The following is an 18064-nucleotide window of genomic DNA, read 5'->3' as shown; positions in this document are numbered from 1 at the left end:
CCTTGGCACAAGGACAGACTGGGGGGGCCGACGCGCCACCCCAGCCTTGGCCCAAGGACAGACTCTGGGGGTCGACGCGCCACCCCAGCCTTGGCCCAAGGACGGACTCTGGTGCAGGTTCTAAATTTATTATTATTTTTTTTTCAGGAATCTGTCGTGGAAAATTTTATGAAGATGTTTTAGATGTATTTTAATATGTATTGTCATAAGAGTCCCCCTATGTTCGTCCTCCCCTAGCCCGCTCTAAAGAGGACGGACTCTGGCGGCCGATGCGCCAGCCCAGCCTTGGCCCAAGGATGGACTCTGGCGGCCGACGCGCCAGCCCAGCCTTGGCCCAAGGACGGACTCTAGGGGGCCGACGCGCCACCCCAGCTTTGTCCCAAGGACGGACTCTTGGGGGCCGACGCGCCACCCCAGCCTTGGCCCAAGGACGGACTCTGGGGGCCGACGCGCCACCCCAGCCTTGGCCCAAGGACGGACTCCGGTGCAGGTTCTAAATTTTATTTATTTTATTTTTTTCAGGAATCTGTAGTGGAAAATTTTATGAAGGTGTTTTAGATGTATTTTAATATGTATTGTCATAAGAGTCCCCCTATGTTTGTCCTCCCCTAGCCCGCTCTAAAGAGGACGGACTCTGGGGACCGACGCGCCACCCCAGCCTTGGTCCAAGGACGGACTCTGGGGGCCGACGCGCCACCCCAGCCTTGGCCCAAGTACGGACTCTGGGGGCCGACGCGCCACCCCAGCCTTGGCCCAAGGACGGACTCTGGGGGCCTTGGCCCAAGGACGGACTCTGGGGGCCTTGGCCCAAGGACCGACTCTGGGGGCCGACGCGCCACCCCAGCCTTGGCCCAAGGACGGACTCTGGGGGCCGACGCGCCACCCCAGCCTTGGCCCAAGGACGGACTCCGGTGCAGGTTCTAAATTTTATTTATTTTATTTTTTTCAGGAATCTGTAGTGGAAAATTTTATGAAGGTGTTTTAGATGTATTTTAATATGTATTGTCATAAGAGTCCCCCTATGTTCGTTCTCCCCTAGCCCGCTCTAAAGAGGACGGACTCTGGGGGCCGATGCGCCACCCCAGCCTTGGCCCAAGGACGGACTCTGGGGGCCTTGGCCTAAGGACGGACTCTGGGGGCCTTGGCCCAAGGACGGACTCTGGGGGCCTTGGCCCAAGGACGGACTCTGGGGGCCTTGGCCCAAGGACGGACTCTGGGGGCCTTGGCCCAAGGACGGACTCTGGGGGCCTTGGCCCAAGGACGGACTCTGGGGGCCTTGGCCCAAGGACGGACTCTGGGGGCCTTGGCCCAAGGACGGAGTCTGGGGGCCGACGCGCCACCCCAGCCTTGGCCCAAGGACGGACTCTGGGGGGCCGACGCGCCACCCCAGCCTTGGCCCAAGGATGGACTCTGGGGGCCGATGCGCCACCCCAGCCTTGGCCCAAGGACGGACTCTGGTGCAGGTTCTAAATTTAATTTATTTTATTTTTTTCAGGAATCTGTCGTGGAAAAATTTATCAAGATGTTTTAGATGTATTTTAATATGTATTGTCATAAGAGTCCCCCTATGTTCGTCCTCCCCTAGCCCGCCTAAAGAGGACGGACTCTGGGGGCCGACGCGCAACCCCAGCCTTGGCCTAAGGACAGACTCTGGGGGCTGACGCGCCACCAAATGCCTTGGCCCAAGGCAGGACTCTGGGGGCCGACGCGCCACCCCAGATTTGGCCCAAGGACGGACTCTGGGGGCCGACGCGCCACCCCAGCCTTGGCCCAAGGACGGAGTCTGGGGGGCCGACGTGCCACCCCAGCCTTGGCCCAAGGACGGAGTCTGGGGGGCCGACGCGCCACCCCAGCCTTGGCCCAAGGACGGACTCTGGGGGCCGACGCGCCACCCCAGCCTTGGCCCAAGGACGGACTCTGGGGGCCGACGCGCCACCCCAGCCTTGGCCCAAGGACGGAGTCTGGGGGGCCGACGCGCCACCCCAGCCTTGGCCCAAGGACGGAGTCTGGGGGGCCGACGCGCCACCCCAGCCTTGGCCCAAGGACGGAGTCTGGGGGGCCGACGCGCCACCCCAGCCTTGGCCCAAGGACGGAGTCTGGGGGGCCGACGCGCCACCCCAGCCTTGGCCCAAGGACGGAGTCTGGGGGGCCGACGCGCCACCCCAGCCTTGGCCCAAGGACGGAGTCTGGGGGGCCGACGCTCCACCCCAGCCTTGGCCCAAGGACGGAGTCTGGAGGGCCGACGCGCCACCCCAGCCTTGGCCCAAGGACGGAGTCTGGAGGGCCGACGCGCCACCCCAGCCTTGGCCCAAGGACGGACTCTGGGGGCCGACGCGATACCCCAGCCTTGGCCCAAGGACGGACTCTTGAGGGCCGACGCGCCACCCTAGCCTTGGCCCAAGGACAGACTCTGGGGGCCGATGCGCCACCCCAGCCTTGGCACAAGGTGGTTCCTGTCCCCAAGAGAGAAGGGGGTTCCTGTCCCCAAGAGAGAAGGGGGTTCCTGTCCCCAAGAGTGAAGAGGGTTCCTGTCCCTAGGGGAGAAGGGGGTTCCTGTCCCCAAGAGAGAAGGGGGTACCTTTCCCCAGGAGAGAAGGGGTCCCTGCCCCCAGGGGAGAAGAGGGTTCCTGTCCCCAGGGGGGAGAAGAGGGTCTCTGTCTTGGGGGGAGGGGGTCCATGTCCTCAGAGGGGGGTTAAGGGGGTCCCTGTCCCCAGGGGAGAAGGGGGTTTCTGTCCCCAGGGGAGAAGGGGGTTCCTGTCCCCAGGAGAGTGAGAAGGGTTCCCTGTCCCCAGGAGAGTGAGAAGGGATCCCTGTCCCCAGGAGAGTGAGAAGGGATCCCTGTCCCCAGGAGAGTGAGATGGGGGTCCCTGTCCCCAGGAGAGTGAGATGGGGGTCCCTGTCCCCAGGAGAGTGAGAAAGGGGGTCCCTGTCCCCAGGGGAGAAGGAGGTACCTTTCCCCAGGAGAAAAGGGGGTCCCTGTCCCCAGGAGAGAAGGGGGTCCCTGTCCGCAGGGGAGAAGGGTGTCCCTGTCCCCAGGAGAGAAGGGTGTCCCTGTCCCCAAGAGTGAAGGGGGTTCCTGTCCCCAGGGGAGAAGGGGGTTCCTGTCCCCAGGGGAGAAGGGGGTTCCTGTCCCCAGGGGAGAAGGGGGTACCTTTCCCCAGGAGAAAAGGGGGTACCTTTCCCCAGGAGAAAAGGGGGTCCCTGTCCCCAGGGGAGAAGGGGGTCCCTGTCCCCAGGGGAGAAGGGTGTCCCTGTCCCCAGGGGAGAAGGGTTTCCCTGTCCCCAGGGGAGAAGGGTGTCCCTGTCCCCAGGAGAGAAGGGTGTCCCTGTCCCCAGGAGAGAAGGGTGTCCCTGTCCCCAGGAGAGAAGGGGGTTCCTGTCCCCAAGAGAGAAGGGGGTTCCTGTCCCCAGGAGAGAAGGGGGTACCTTTCCCCAGGAAAGAAGGGGGTCCCTGTCCCCAGGGTAGAAGAGGGTTGACGGGCACAGTGAGGCAGCCTTTGACGGGCACAGTGGGGTGTTTGCTGGGCATTTGTTGGGCGCAGCGAGGCGGCGTGAGGCGTTTGCTGGACGCAGTGAGGCAGAGGATACATGGGTTAGATTAGATGGGATGGATGTCCAGGGAAAACAGAGGAGGCCTCCATCCCTTCTAATCTATCCCATGTATCCTCTGTGTACTCTGGACATGTCTCTGGGCCTCCACCTCTTCTAATCTAACCCATGTATCCTCTGTGTACTCTGGATATGTCTCTGGGCCTCCATCCCTTCTAATATTACAGGGGGAACTCTGCGAACCCTGATGTAAAGGGGAACACTGATGTAAAGGGCAATGCTGAAGACCCTGATGTAAGTGGGAACTCTGATGTAAATGGGAATGCAGTGGACTCTGATATAAAGTGGTCTCTTGTGACCAGAGCAACCCTTTCATCAGAGTTCCTCCTTAGATCATGCTCTGTAGCATTTTCCTTTACATCTGAGTTCCCTTGCACTGTAAGGGGGAAGAATTCTGCGGACACTGATGTAAAGGGGAATTCCGGGAAATGTGATGGGGGGGTAAGAGACTGTGGTGACCAGAGACCACCTTCCGCAGAGTGAATACACTTGGGGGGGGGGGGGGGCAGGGGTGTTACTGAGATGATGGGAAACCTTTATATCAGTGTCCTCTTACATAATTGCATTCACTCCCCCCTTACATCAGTGACACCCCCCGGACAGGCCTGGCGGCTCTGTCACTGACCTCCTCTACAGTGTAGCGTGCAGGGCTCAGTTAGAAGGCTCCAGGTTGGTGGTTCTGGTTTTTAGTCTATAGTCTCTTCTCCACAGTCCATACACATCTGACTCCTCCCGTAATCCCAATCCCGGCGGTGCTCTCACTCTTGATTCCTCTCCAGACTCCCCATAAGAGACGGCAGACACGTTAAAAGACAAGAGATAGTCAGAGATTGCAGACAGGATACAAGAGACTGTTAAAGGCTGCGAACAGGATACAGGAGGTGGTTAGAGGCTGCAGACATGGTACAAGAGGTGGTACATGTGCACAGGATACAGGAGGCAGTCAGAGGATGTGGAAATGGTACAGGTGGTGGTCAGAGTATGCAGACATGTAGGGGGAGCAAACAGAGGGGTTCCCTGTGTAAGGGGTGCACACAGAGGGATCAGTCATATAGGGGGATCACACAGTGGGATGAAGGCCTTATAAGAGCTGTCACAGGAGGGCCCTCACACAGGACACATGGTAGGCAGGGCCGTAAGGTTGGCACACACAGGATCCTGATCCCAAGGGCAGATGGGGTCCCTAGGTGAGATGAAGTCCCCGTTCCCAGGGGAGATGGAGTTCCTGCCCCCAGGTGAGATAGGATCCCTTTCCCAGAGTGAGAAGGGGGTCCCTGTTCCAAGAGAGAAGGGGGTTCCTGTCCTTAGGGGAGAAGGGGGTTCCTGTCCCCAGGGGAGAAGGGGGTTCCTGTCCCCAGGGGAGAAGGGGGTTCCTGTCCCCAGGGGAGTGAGAGGGGTTCCCTGTCCCCAGGAAAGTGAGAAGGGATCCCTGTCCCCAGGAGAGTGAGAAGGGGGTCCCTGTCCCCAGGGGAGAAGGGGGTTCCTGTCCTCAGGAGAGAAAAGAGTTCCTGTCCCAGGGAGAGAAAAGGGTTCATGTCCCCAAGAGAGAAGAGAGTTCCTGTCCGCAAGAGAGAAGAGGGTTCCTGTCCCAAAGAGAGAAGGGGGTCCCTGTCTCCAGGGGAGAAGGGGGTTCCTGTCCCCAGGGGAGAAGGAGGTCCCTGTCCCCAGGAGAGAAGGGGGTCCCTGTCCCCAGGGGAGAAGGGTGTCCCTGTCCCCAAGAGAGAAGGGGGTTCCTGTCCCCAGGGGAGAAGGGGGTTCCTGTCCCCAGGGGAGTGAGAAGGGTTCCCTGTCCCCAGGAGAGTGAGTAGGGGGTCCCTGTCCCCAAGAGTGAGAAGGGGGTCCCTGTCCCCAGGAGAGTGAGAAGGGGGTCCCTGTCCCCAGGAGAGAAGAGGGTTCCTGTCCCCAGGAGAGAAGGGGGTCCCTGTCCCCAGGAGAGAAGGGGGTCCCTGTCCCCAGGAGAGAAGGGGGTCCCTGTCCCCAGGAGAGAAGGGGGTCCCTGTCCCCAGGGGAGAAGGGGGTCCCTGTCCCCAGGAGAGAAGGGGGTACCTTTCCCCAGGAGAGAAGGGGGTACCTTTCCCCAGGAGAGAAGGGGGTACCTTTCCCCAGGAGGGAAGGGGGCACCTTTCCCCAGGAGGGAAGGGGGCACCTTTCCCCAGGAGGGAAGGGGGCACCTTTCCCCAGGAGAGAAGGGGGCACCTTTCCCCAGGAGAGAAGGGGGCACCTTTCCCTAAGAGAGAAGGGGGCACCGTTCCCTAAGAGAGAAGGGGGCACCTTTCCCTAAGAGAGAAGGGGGCACCTTTCCCCAGGAGAGAAGGGGGTCCATGTCCACCGGGAGAGAAGGGGATTTCTGTCCCCAGGGGAGAAGGGGGTTCCTGTCCCCAGGAGAGTGAGAAGGGGGTTCCTGTCCCCAGGAGAGTGAGAAGGGATCCCTGTCCCCAGGAGAGTGAGAAGGGGGTCCCTGTCCCCAGGAGAGTGAGAAGGGGGTCCTTGTCCCCAGGGGAGAAGGGGGTTCCAGTCCCCAGGGGAGAAGGGGGTTCCAGTCCCCAGGGGAGAAGGGGGTTGCTGTCCCCAGGAGAGAAGGGGGTACCCTTCCCCAGGAGAGAAGGGGGTCCCTTTCCCCAGGAGAGAAGGGGGTCCCTTTCCCCAGGAGAGAAGGGGGTCCCTTTCCCCAGGAGAGAAGGCGGTCCCTGTCCCCAGGGGAGAAGGCGGTCCCTGTCCCCAGGGGAGAAGGCGGTCCCTGTCCCCAAGAGAGAAGGGGGTCCCTGTCCCCAAGAGAGAAGGGGGTCCCTGTCCCCAGGAGAGAAGGGGGTCCCTGTCCCCAGGAGAGAAGGCGGTCCCTGTCCCCAGGAGAGAAGGCGGTCCCTGTCCCCAGGGGAGAAGGCGGTCCCTGTCCCCAGGGGAGAAGGCGGTCCCTGTCCCCAAGAGAGAAGGGGGTCCCTGTCCCCAGGAGAGAAGGGGGTCCCTGTCCCCAGGAGAGAAGGGGGTCCCTGTCCCCAAGAGTGAAGGGGGTTCCTGTCCCCAGGAGAGAAGGGGGTACCTTTCCCCAGGAGAGAAGGGGGTACCTGTCCCCAGGAGAGAAGGGGGTCCCTGTCCCCAGGAGAGAAGGGGGTCCCTGTCCCCAGGGGAGGAGGGGGTTCCTGTCCCCAGGGAAGAGAAGAGGGTCTCTGTCTTGGGTGGAAGGGGTCCATGTCCTCAGAGGGGGGGGGGTCCATGTTCTCGGGGAAGATGGAGTGGGATATGGGATGGTTTCACTTACTATGACATGCAGGCCCCTCATTTATGGTCATCTGGGCTCCCTCTAGCAGCATGGATGGGTGATCAGCATATGCCCAGGGAGCACAGCTAAGGCCTGACAATCTGGCAGCAATTGATGGGTACAGTATCTGCTTTTGATGGCACAGTGGCGGCAATTTATGGGCACAGTGGGTGCGTTTGATGGGCACAGTGAGGCAGCCTTTGATGGGCACAGTGAGGCAGCCTTTGATGGGCACAGCGAGGCAGCCTTTGATGGGCACAGCGAGGCAGCCTTTGATGGGCACAGCGAGGCAGCCTTTGAAGGGCACAGCGAGGCAGCCTTTGACGGGCACAGCGAGGCAGCCTTTGACGGGCACAGCGAGGCAGCCTTTGACGGGCACAGCGAGGCAGCCTTTGACGGGCACAGCGAGGCAGCCTTTGATGGGCACAGTGGGGTGTTTGCTGGGCATTTGTTGGGCGCAGCGAGGCGGCGTTTGATGGGCACAGTGAGGCGGCATTTGATGGGCACAGTGAGGCGGCATTTGATGGGCACAGTGAGGCAGCGTTTGATGGGCGCAGTGGCTGCGTTTGACGGGCGCAGTGAGGCGTATGTTGGGCGCAGTGAGGCAGAGGATACATGGGTTAGATTAGATGGAATGGATGTCCAGGGAAAACAGAGGAGTCCTCCATCCCTTCTAATCTATCCTATGTATCCTCTGTGTACTCTGGACATGTTTCTGGGCCTCCATCCCTTCTAATCTAACCCATGTATCCTCTGTGTACTCTGGACATATCTCTGGGCCTCCATACCTTCTAATCTTACAGGGGGAACTCTGCGAACCCTGATGTAAAGGGGAACACTGATGTAAAGGGCAATGCTGAAGACCCTGATGTAAGTGGGAACTCTGATGTAAATGGGAATGCAGTGGACTCTGATATAAAGTGGTCTCTTGTGACCAGAGCAACCCTTTCATCAGAGTTCCTCCTTAGATCATGCTCTGTAGAATTTTCCTTTACATCTGAGTTCCCTTGCACTGTAAGGGGGAAGAATCCTGCGGACACTGATGTAAAGGGGAATACCGGGAAATGTGATGGGGGGGGGGACGACTCTGGTGACCAGAGACCACATTCCGCAGAGGGAAACCTTTATAACAGTGCCCTCTTACATAATTGCATTCACTCCCCCCTTACATCAGTGACACCCCCCCAGACTGGCCTGGCGGCTCTGTCACTGACCTCCTCTACGGTTCAGCGTGCAGGGCTCAGTTAGACGGCTCCAGGTTGGTGGTTCTGGTTTTTAGTCTATAGTCTCTTCTCCACAGTCCATACACATCTGACTCCTCCCGTAATCCCAATCCCGGCGGTGCTCTCACTCTTGATTCCTCTCCAGACTCCCCCTAAGAGACGGCAGACACGTTAAAAGACAAGAGATAGTCAGAGATTGCAGACAGGATACAAGAGACTGTTAAAAGCTGCGAACAGGATACAGGAAGTGGTTAGAGGCTGCAGACATGGTACAAGAGGTGGTCGGAACATGTGCACAGGATACAGGAGGTAGTCAGAGGATGTGGAAATGGTACAGGTGGTGGTCAGAGTATGCAGACATGTAGGAGGAGCAAACAGAGGGGATCCCTGTGTAAGGGGTGCACACAGAGGGATCAGTCATGTAGGGGGATCACACAGTGGGATGAAGGCCTTATAAGAGCTGTCACAGGAGGGCCCTCACACAGGACACATGGCAGGCAGGGCAGTAAGTTTGGCACACACAGGATCCTGATCCCCAGGGCAGATGGGGTCCCTAGGGGAGATGAAGTCCCCGTTCCCAGGGGAGATGGAGTTCCTGCCCCCAGGTGAGATAGGATCCCTTTCCCAGAGTGAGATGGGGGTCCCTGTCTCCAGGAGAGAAGGGGGTCCCTGTTCCAAGAGAGAAGGGGGTCCCTGTCCCCAGGGGAGAGGGGGGTCCCTGTCCCCAGGGGAGAGGGGGGTTCCTGTCCCCAGGGGAGAAGGGGGTTCCTGTCCCCAGGGGAGAGGGGGGTTCCTGTCCCCAGGGGAGAGGGGGGTCCCTGTCCCCAGGGGAGAAGGGTGTCCCTGTCCCCAGGGGAGAACGGGGTTCCTGTCCCCAAGAGTGAAGGGGGTTCCTGTCCACAGGGGAGAAGGGGGTACCTTTCCCCAGGAGCGAAGGGGGTCCCTGTCAGAGCGCAGTGAGGCAGAGGATACATGGGTTAGATTAGATGGGATGGATGTCCAGGGAAAACAGAGGAGGCCTCCAACCCTTCTAATCTATCCCATGTATCCTCTGTGTACTTTGGACATGTCTCTGGGCCTCCATCCCTTATAATATTACAGGGGGAACTCTGTGAACCCTGATGTAAAGGAGAACACTGATGTAAAGGGCAATGCTGAAGACCCTGATGTAAGTGGGAACTCTGATGTAAATGGGAATGCAGTGGACTCTGATATAAAGTGGTCTCTGGTGACCAGAGCAACCCTCTCATCAGAGTTCCTCCTTAGATCATGCTCTGTAGCATTTTCCTTTACATCTGAGTTCGCTTGCACTGTAAGGGGGAAGAAACCTGCGGACACTGATGTAAAGGGGAATGCCGGGAAATGTAATGGGGGGGGGGGTTCGAGACTCTGGTGACCAGAGACCACATTCCGCAGATGGAAACCTTTATACCAGTGCCCTCTTACATAATTGCATTCACTCCCCCCTTACATCAGTGACACCCCCCCAGACTGGCCTGGCGGCTCTGTCACTGACCTCCTCTACGGTTCAGCGTGCAGGGCTCAGTTACACATACACATCTGACTCCTCCCGTAATCCCAATCCCGGCGGTGCTCTCACTCTTGATTCCTCTCCAGACTCCCCTTAAGAGACGGCAGACACGTTAAAAGACAAGAGATAGTCAGAGATTGCAGACAGGATACAAGACACTGTTAAAGGCTGCGAACAGGATACAGGAGGTGGTTAGAGGCTGCAGACATGGTACAAGAGGTGGTCGGAACATGTGCACAGGATACAAGAGGCAGTCAGAGGAACGTGAAAATGGTACAGGTGGTGGTCAGAGTATGCAGACATATAGGGGGAAGCAAACAGAGGGGTTCCCTGAGTAAGGGGTGCACACAGAGGGATCAGTCATGTAGGGGGATCACACAGTGGAATGAAGGCCTTATAAGAGCTGTCACAGGAGGGCCCTCACACAGGACACATGGCAGGCAGGGCAGTAAGGTTGGCACACACAGGATCCTGATCCCCAGGGCAGATGGGGTCCCTAGGTGAGATGAAGTCCCCGTTCCCAGGGGAGATGGAGTTCCTGCCCCCATGTGAGATAGGATCCCTTTCCCAGAGTGAGAAGGGGGTCCCTGTCTCCAGGAGAGTGAGAAGGGGGTCCCTGTCCCCAGGAGAGTGAGAAGGGGGTCCCTGTCCCCAGGAGAGTGAGAAGAGGGTTCCTGTCCCCGGGGGAGAAGGGTGTCCCTGTCCCCAGGAGGGAAGGAGGTCTCTGTCTTGGGAGGAGGGGATCCATGTCCTCAGAGGGGGGGAAGGGGTTTCCTGTCCCCAGGGGAGAAGGGGGTTCCTGTCCCCAGGAGAGTGAGAAGGGATCCCTGTCCCCAGGAGAGTGAGAAGGGATCCCTGTCCCCAGGAGAGTGAGAAGGGATCCCTGTCCCCAGGAGAGTGAGAAGGGGGTCCCTGTCCCCAAGAGAGAAGGGGGTTCCTGTCCCCAGGAGAGAAGAGGGATCCTGTCCCCAGGAGAGAAGAGGGATCCTGTCCCCAAGAGAGAAGAGGGTTCCTGTCCCCAAGAGAGAAGAGGGTCCCTGTCCCCAGGAGAGAAGGGGTTCCCTGTCCCCAGGAGAGAAGGGGTTCCCTGTCCCCAGGAGAGAAGGGGGTTCCTGTCCCCAAGAGAGAAGGGGGTTCCTGTCCCCAAGAGAGAAGGGGGTTCCTGTCCCCAAGAGTGAAGGGGGTTCCTGTCCCCAAGAGTGAAGGGGGTTCCTGTCCCCAGGAGAGAAGGGGGTCCCTGTCCCCAGGAGAGAAGGGGGTCCCTGTCCCCAGGGGAGGAGAGGGTTCCTGTCACCAGGGGGAGAAGAGGGTCTCTGTCTTGGGGAGAAGGGGTCCATGTCCTCAGAGAGGGGGGGGTCCCTGTTCTCGGGGAAGATGGAGTGGGATATGGGATGGTTTCACTTACTATGACATGCAGGTCCCTCATTTATGGTCGTCTGGGCTCCCTCTAGCAGCATGGATGGGTGATCAGCATATGCCCAGGGAGCACAGCTAAGGCTGAGCATTTTCTGAGCATGACAGTGGTTGCGTTTGACGGGCACAGTGAGGCAGCCTTTGACGGGCACAGTGAGGCAGCTTTTGACGGGCACAGTGGTGTGTTTGCCGGGCATTTGTTGGGCGCAGCGAGGCGGCATTTTATGGGTGCAGTGAGGCGGCGTTTGATGGGCGCAGTGAGGCGGCGTTTGATGGGCGCAGTGAGGCGGCGTATTTATTGGCAGAACAATGTACTGTACTTGGACTCAGTGCTATGCACGGGGCCCGCCCCCCCTCTCCAAGCTCCGCTCTATCTTCCCCTCCCACTAACTTTCCGCCTCCGTCCGCCCCCTCGAGTCCATAATTTTTTCTGGACCCTGGACATGAGATTTGCGCATGCGCGATTCGCAGCTTGTTAGTGGGGTGGGCGGGGCTGTTTCTGTCGTTAAACCATCTCTCCGCCCGCCCGAGAGCATATTTCTTGACCGTGGCTAGCTCCCACGCATGCACGATCAAGGGCCATGAAATCGCGCATGCGCAGTAAAGCCCCGCCGTCAGCTGTTTCAGTGACGGAGCCGCACCGGAAGTGACGCGGTTTGATTTCTGCATGAGTCGCAGAAATTTTTACAACTCCGGCTCCCGTGGACAGAAGACGTCCAAAACGAGTTGCACAACACTATGCATACAGTAGAACACTCCAGGCACACATTTCACACCCCTGCACCCCCTGTCACCCCCGATTACCCCCCTGCAACCCCTGTCACCAATATCAGTTTGTTTTTTATTGTTTACTGCATGGGTGCATTGTGACTGTAATAACTGTTAGGGCAGTTAGATTTAGCCCCCTTTAGGTCTAGGAACCCCCCCAATAAAGGTTTAACTCCGTGATCACTAAACAATCGTATTAGTGTCACAGGTGACGCTAGTTAGGCAGGTAGGTATTTAGGTTTCCGCAGCTTTTTATAGCGTCAGGGACCCCCATATACTTCCTAATAAAGGTTTTAACTCCCCCGATTGCCCCCTAGTTAACCCTTTCACCAGTGATCATCGTATAACTGTTACGGGTGACGCTGGTCAGTTAGATTGTTTTTTTATAGTTTCAGGGCACCCACCATTTATTACCTAATAAAGTTTTGACCCCCTGATCACCCGGCGGGTGATACAAGTTAGGTTTTAGGGTCAGATAGGGTCTGCGTCACCCCAGGCAGCGTCAGGTTAGTGCCAGTACCGCTAACACCCATGCATGCAGCATACACCTCCCTTATTGGTATAGTATCTGAACAGATCGATATCTGATAAGATCTATACTAGTGTCCCCAGCAGTTTAGGGTTCCCAAAAACACAGTGTTAGCGGGATCAACCCAAATACCTGCTAGAACCTGCATTTAGCACATATGCCCAGCACACCCAAGTTTACGATTGATCGCTGTCACTTACAAAACACTAAACGCATAACTGCAGCATTCACAGAGTCAGGCCTGATCCCTGCGATCGCTAGCAGTTTTTTTGGTAGCGTTTTGATACAGTCGCTGACAGCCTAGGATTTTTTTTTATCCGTGAGTCTCACTAGTGTACCGCTAAATTTAGAGCCCAAAATGGCAAATTGAAGGTACACTAGTGAAGCGGCCTACACGTTTCTGAGCATGACAGATAGTGAAGAGGAGGTCACTCATCTGTCAGATTCAGGCTCAGAATACGATCCTGTAGAGGACAGCGGCTCCATGACAGATAGCTCTGACGATGGAGTTGTGGTCCCTGCCAAGGTCAGGCGTACCAGACCCCGAACAACTTCTTCTGTTGTTGATGTGCAAGAACCGCAGGTCCCTCATATGGAGCAGAGCAGTACTAGCGCCACTCATCCTTCTGGTAAACTGGCACGCACCAGCGGCCTAGTACACCCTAGTTGTAGTCAAACCAGCACTGCAGTAGCACGTGCTGACGTGGCAAGGCCCATAAGTGCAGTTCAAGCTGGTCAGGTGGCAAGCACAAGTAGTGCCCCGCTGCCACCAAGAAGACGAACACAGGCCCATTGTGCCCATAGTGCCCTTCCTGCTGCTTTCGCCAATCCTGATTGGGAACCCACCACTTCTGCAGCACCCGTACTTCCCCCATTCACTGGCCAATCCGGCATTCAGGTAGAAACAGTTGATTTTACGTCACTTGATTTTTATTTGCGTTTTTTCACAGAAGATCTCTATAGAGCTATTGTGGACCAAAGCTATTTGTACGCTGGTCAACACATCGCCACTATTCCCCAGTCCTCACTTGCCAGAGATTGGAAACCAATTACAGTTTCCGAATTTAAGATCTTTCTGGGCCTTTCCCTCAACATGGGCATAACCAAAAAGAATGAGTTGGGGTCATATTGGTCCACTGATACAATTCACCATATGCCCGTGTTCTCTGCCTCCATGACCAGGGCACGATACGAGCAGATCTTGCGGTTCATGCATTTTAATGAGGAACTCTGTCGTCCTCGTGGAGACCCTGGATACAATCGGCTCTATAAAATTCGGCCCCTCGTAAACCACTTCAACCAACATTTTGCAGACTTGTTTCCTCCCCATCAAACAGTACCCTCCCAGCATGCGAGCCAGACACGGGGTCAAGATGTATAAGCTCTGTGACAGGGCCACAGGCTATACATGTAGTTTTATGGTTTACGAGGGCAAAGATAGTCACGTAGAGCCAACAAACTGCCCTAACTACATAGGAAGCGCTGGCAAGTTTGTGAGGGACTTGGAGTCACACTTATTCGGAAAGGTGTACCACTTTTACGTGGACAATTATTACAAGAGCGTGCCACTGTTTAGTAATTTGTTTGATCAGCAGATTGGAGCATGTGGCACCGTGCGACCTTATAGCCAGGGCTTTCTCCAGTGGCTTGTAGATTCCCATCTTAGCCTGGGGGAGAGAGCCTGCTTGCAGTGTAATAACTTGCTCGCTATGAAGAGGACGGATAATAAGAATGTTTTCGTTCTTACCTCCCTTCATGCAGACATGACAGTCCAAATTACTACAGCGACTGGTGTTGAGGAGAAACCCCTCTGTGTCCATGAATATAACCAAAATATGGGATGGGTGGACCTCCATGACCAGTTGTTGGCGCCGTACCTAGTTGCCCGTAAGGTCAGATGCTGGTACAAGAAAGTGTCTGTTTATTTATTTCAATTGGCTTTGCTGAACGCTCATGTGCTATACAGAGCTTCAGGACGGACTGGATCCTTCCTTAACCACTTCAATACTGGCCATAGTAAAATTACATCCTCCAGTTTGTGGGGGGATATCTGAATGATGCCTATAGCTACAGGCATCATTCAGATATCAATCTTTCCGGCCGGCGATTCTGTGCACGATAAGAACAATCATAGCGGCAGTTCCACCGATTGATTGTTCTTATAGGCAACGGGAGGGGACGTCCCCTCCCGCTACCATTCAGTGTTTCCCTGGGATCTCCCGTGCCATCAGGGGTCCGGAGAAAGAATTGTCTGCCTCCGGGTGACGACCATAGAGATTTCCGGTGACCAGATCTCTATGACAGTCGGAGGCCCGACTTATTGACCCTATATCTCTCCATAAAGTGGACCTGTCACATAGATTGCTATTACAATTTTTTCAAAAAAAGAGTACCTGTCACTACCTATTGCTATCGTAGGGGATATTTACATTCCCTGAGATAACAATAAAAATGATTAAAAAATTATTTTTAAAAAGCATGTCGTGTTTGGTATCCATGTACCCGGCCTAAGATCATCCTTTTTATTTCCTCAAACATTTGGGCATAATAGTGCATTAAAATTGAAAAATGTGTTTTTTTTTTCACAAAAAAATGCATTTGAAAAATCGCTGCGCTAATACTGTGTGAAAAAAAAAAATGAAACACCCTCCATTTTAATCTGTAGGGCCTTTACTTTAAAAAAAAATATGTTTGGGGTTCAAAGTAATTTTCTTGCAAAAAAAAAAAAAGTGTCAGAAAGGGTTTTGTCTTCAGGTGGTTAGAAGAGTGGGTGATGTGTGACATAAGCTTCTAAATGTTGTGTATAAAATGCCAGGACAGTTCAACCCCCCCCCCCCCCCCCCCCCCAATGACCATATTTTGAAAAGTATTTGCTGAGAGGCATGTCGAGTCCATGGAATATTTTATATAGTGACACAAGTTGCGGGAAAAAGACAAATTATTATGTTTTGTTTTTTTTGCACAGTTGTCACTAAATGATATATTGCTCAAACTTGCCATGGGCATATGTGGAATTACACCCAAAATACATTCTGAGGCTTCTCCTGAGTACAGGGATACCACAAGTGTGAGACTTTTTGGGAGCCTATCCGCGTACGGGACCCTTAAAAACCAAGCACCGCCTTCAGGCTCTCTAAGGGTGTAAGTTTTTGATTTCACTCCTCACTGCCAATCATAGTTTCGGAGGCCAAGGAATGCCCAGATGGCACAACCCCTCCCCCCCCCCCCAAAATGACCCCATTTTGTAAAGTAGACACTCCAATACATTTGCTGAGAGGCATGTTGAGTATTTTACAGACCTCACTTTTTGTCACAAAGTTTTGAAAAAAGAAAAAAAAAAACATTTTTCTTGCCTTTCTTCATTTTCAAAAACAAATAAGAGCTGCAAAATACTCACCATGCTTTCAGCAAATAGCTTGGGGTGTCTACTTTCCAAAATGGGGTCATTGGGGGGGGGGGGGGGGGGGGGGGGTTGTGCTATTTTGCCATTTTATGGCCTTCAAAACTGTTATAGGTATTGAAGAGTGAAATCAAAAAATTGCGCCCTTAGAAATCCTGAAGACGGTGATTGGTTTTTGTGGCCCCGTATGCAGCTAGGCTCCCAAAAAGTCCCACATATGTGGTATCCCTGTACTCAGGAGAAGCAGCAAAATGTACTTTGGGGTGCAATTCCATATATAACCATGGCATGTGTGAGCAATATATCATTTAGAGACAACTTTTTGTACATATTTTTTTTGTCATTATTCAATCACTTGGGACAAAAATAAATAAATAAATTAAAGGGTTCAACATTCCTCTCAGCAATTTTCCTGGGGTGTCTTACTTTCCAAAATGGGGTCATTTGGGGGGGGGGGGGTAGTACTGCCCTGCCAATTTAGCACCTCAAGAAATAGTAAATTCCAGAAAATCGACCCTAGTTTGTAGACGCTATAACCGCAAACCAATAAATGTAAGCTTATTGACATTTTTTTTTTTTTTACCAAAGACAAGTGGCCGAATACATTTTGGCCTAAATGTATGACTAAAATTGAGTTCATTGGAATTTTTTTTATAACAAAAAGTAGAAAATATCATTTTTTCTTCAAAATTTTCGGTCTTTTTCCATTTATAGCGCAAAAAATAAAAACCGCTGAGGTGATAAAATACCATCAAAAGAAAGCTTTATTTGTTGGAAAAAGGGACGCAAATTTTGTTTGAGTACAGCATTGCATGACCGCGAAATTATCATTTACACAGACGCAGTGCCAAATTGTACAAAGTGCTCTGGTCAGGAGGGGGGGGGGGGTAAAACCTTCCAGGCTGAAGTGGTTAAAAAAAATCATAATATATAAACGGGGGAGACGACTCCATGGTGTTCTATGAGATGTATATATTATATATACACACATATATATATATATATCTATAAGGGAGGGGGGGGGGGAGTCATAGGAAAACAATATATATATATATATATATATATATATATATATATATATATAGTGAAAGAACTGATAAAATATTAGATATATGAACACACAAGCAGTCTCTCCATGTTTCCAGGGACACAGATCAGAGAGCTCCGCACAAGGACACGTTATTCTCTCCATCATAATATCTACAATACAGAGCAGTCCCTTCATCCATCACACGCAACCCAATGGACACAGATCACCCCGCACTCACGTTCAGCCAGCATCGTCATGGTAACTCGGAAGGGGGGGGGGACAGCTCAAACATACTGCAGGGATTTCAACGGCTGATCCGTCCAGTCTGCATTAGAGGAGACATTTTACCGTAGACGGAGACAACAAAATCTTAAGAAAAAATAATATATATTAAATAGTAATACTTTATTAATTAGGAATAAAAAAAATATTTAGATTATATAATAAATAGAAAATAAATAGGTATAAATGCGAGAAGTAAATCAATGAAACAGGGCACGTGACTGATGAGCTACATCCAAGGTGCCTGATGAGCTGTGGTCACGTGGCGGATTAGCTACAGACACGTGACCAGCTTCTACCAACGGACCGTTAGCCGTGACGTCACACAGGTGGAGTCACAACGGCTGTAGGGGTATAAAAAAAGGAGCAGAGCGCTGAGAGCTCAGTCTTTACCTGGGCTCTTGCCCGGTGAACATCTCATTTTTCTAGCTCCGTTCTCCCCGGCCGTTAGTCCTGATCAGATAGGAAGGGAAGTCTGCATAACGCACACAAACAAAAGGGTAGGGGCGCTGAAGCGCCTTTGTGATCCTATTTCTCTATATGTATGTATTGTATACACTTTGCTCACAGTCACTCATCCCCTTAAAGAGGAAGTAAACCCTAATGGGTTTACTTCCTCTTTCATTCCGGCAAAGCATAATGGACTACTATGCATTGCATAGTAGTCCATTACGTGTCACTTACCTGACAGGAGCCAGCGATGTCACCGCTGTCCCTGTAGTTCCGAGCATCCATCTTCTCGGTGGGCCTCGCTGCTCCGCCGCTGTCATTTGGCGAAGCCGCGATGACATCACTCTCGCAAATGCGCACGGGAGCCGCCATGCGTGGCATATTCGCCGTTGACGGTGCGCCAGCGCGCTGTTGTCTATGGCGCCTGCGCCATAGACAGCGGTGCCTGTCTTTCGGCAAATATCTCCTAAACCTTGTAGGTTTAGGAGATATTTCTTGGACCTACAGGTAAGCCTTAATCTAGGTCAGTGATGGCGAACCATGGCACTCCAGATGTTTTGGAACGACATTTC

General features: G+C 53.9%; 1 long non-coding RNA gene across 1 annotated transcript; it reads right to left on the bottom strand.

The window, feature by feature from the left end:
- Window positions 1–4167: 4167 nt before the first annotated feature.
- LOC143961323 (uncharacterized) lies at window positions 4168–17106 on the bottom strand. Its single transcript, XR_013270444.1, has 3 exons — window positions 16999–17106; window positions 8081–8241; window positions 4168–4390 (listed from the first exon to the last, which is right to left on the bottom strand). It is a non-coding gene; the product is annotated as an uncharacterized LOC143961323 (long non-coding RNA).
- Between the last annotated feature and the right edge of the window lie 958 nt (window positions 17107–18064).

This window comes from Lithobates pipiens, unplaced genomic scaffold, assembly GCF_037356315.1.
Source record: "Lithobates pipiens isolate NorthernLeopardFrog02 unplaced genomic scaffold, aLitPip1_a1.2 Scaffold_8, whole genome shotgun sequence".
NCBI lineage: Eukaryota > Metazoa > Chordata > Amphibia > Anura > Ranidae > Lithobates > Lithobates pipiens.
The sequence above is the reverse complement of the archived record's forward strand: the minus strand, read 5'-3'. Positions and strand labels throughout refer to the sequence as shown.